The sequence below is a fragment of the Penaeus monodon genome, chromosome 22 (assembly GCF_015228065.2).
Source record: "Penaeus monodon isolate SGIC_2016 chromosome 22, NSTDA_Pmon_1, whole genome shotgun sequence".
NCBI classification, from domain to species: Eukaryota; Metazoa; Arthropoda; class Malacostraca; order Decapoda; family Penaeidae; genus Penaeus; species Penaeus monodon.
In genome coordinates, this window is record NC_051407.1 from 24,422,699 (window position 1) to 24,424,646 (window position 1,948).

At 34.5% G+C, this 1,948-nt stretch overlaps 1 pseudogene; it reads right to left on the bottom strand.

The window, feature by feature from the left end:
- Positions 1-205: 205 nt before the first annotated feature.
- Positions 206-1,566, bottom strand: LOC119587597 (annotated as a pseudogene).
- Positions 1,567-1,948: the final 382 nt, after the last annotated feature.

The following is a 1,948-nucleotide window of genomic DNA, read 5'->3' on the forward strand; positions in this document are numbered from 1 at the left end:
GAGTAATGCCCAAAATAAATTTTCTTATTCTTGTAAATACATCATAGATAGTGTTTTTTTAAATCTATATTTCTCATATAGTCTTTATGTCAAAAGCAAACTCAAGCTAAGTATTTCCTTTATAATATACACAATAATGTAATTTAAGCTCTTTAAGAGCACTTACAAAACTCATACTTCTCTTTTGCACTGCATGCCATGAAAATCAGGAGTCTAAGACAATGTACCTATATATGGAGTACCTCTTGCAATTATTCGCAACTGAGAAGTATAATAAATCATTCTAACTTGGGTAAACACCTCAAAAGGCAATAAACCAAGCATAAGTACCTCTAGATGTGGAAGTTTTCTATAAATGGCACATAAATGAAGCTTGAATATTTCTTCTTCTTGTGTTATGGGTGCGTGGTATAATCAATGGATGAGCTCTAAAACTTAGGCGTAGCGTGTGTATCCAACGATTAATTTGTTTATGGCTAACATCATTAACCACTCACCATGGAGCATGCTCTAGTACCAATTCTAAGCTTTTTAAGTTTGGAGATGCCTGAATTAGCTTTTCTATCAAAGTGTGTATGTACGCAGTACCACTGAGTGAAGTATAGGTAACACTAAGTACTTCTAAGCTGTGGAGTGTCTTTATAAAAGTATCTCCTTCACTCTGAGCATGATCTTTTCATACATTCTTAGTTTCAAGCAACTTTAAAGAGGACAAAGGTTGATTGCCCGGCATAGTTCTCGTACACCTATCTCTACTGTAAATGAAAGTGTAGTGCAGTAATATTATTACCAATTTTTCAAAGAGAGAGTAATATACAGAGAGTACCTCACCTACTCTTACATTCTCAGGTGGTGTAAATGGCACATGAACTGTGAGACTGCTGCACCTAAATTTGGCAACCAAACTTCGCAAATTTTGCTTCTTCCCTTTAAAACTTTTTAGCATCTGTTCTAACATCAACACAATTTCACAAAGTAATATGCTGCAACTCTTTAAAATAAAATTATTTTTTCACTACTTGAAAGACTTTGATACATGATACTGTATCCAAGGCATCAACCACTAAAATGTACATGTCTCTACTATATGTTAAATCTCTGCAGTGTTCTGGGATTTGATTAGGAATATGAACCATGAATGGTCTTAACAAATGCCATGATCCCTTTACAACATTTGGATAATAATACAAAATATTATAAATAAACTCAGCTAAGGAGTATCTTGTAACTATGTTCTGGGGATATGCTTTCCAACCAACATCAATCCACTTAAGCCTAGAAAGACAGGCTGACATCCTTTGTGCGGGAAACGGGCTCTTAGAAATCTCACTAACAGTTTTGTAATCTAGTCCTGAGAAAAGGTTTTGTATAACAATAAATTGGAACCAGCATCCTCAAATACTTGTTCAAGAATAAAAGTATCATCATCTTGGGAATGTGAACCAACACTAATCAGTATTTCTTCAGAGATGTTATTTCGAAAGTGCACCTTCTTGACAAGGGTGAGTTCTTAATAATGATAAGCCATGGGTTTTGATCTCCAAAAAGTAAATGCTGTGTTGACATTTCTTCAATGCCAAATGGCCTCAAAGGGTTTAAAAAATCACAGTAATCGGACAAAGACTGCGTGGAACCTCCAGGTGAATCTGTAAAAAAAACAGAATGTTTATTTAAATCATATAAAATTTTGATATAAAATGCCTACTACATCTGAAAATCTTTTTTTAAGGTGGTCATAGGGGAAATAGAGGAGGGGGCAGGGAAGAAATGATAGAGGGAATCCATATTCCATTTGGATACTGTGGGGAAAAAAATGTTAAGTGTTTCATTACTATCAGAACTGATAAAAATGAAAACAAAGTCTGTGCCATACAAATTTCAATGTAAAACATTACTGAAGCAATAAAAGACACTGCAACAAACTCAGCAACTGGACTGGTGAAATCCC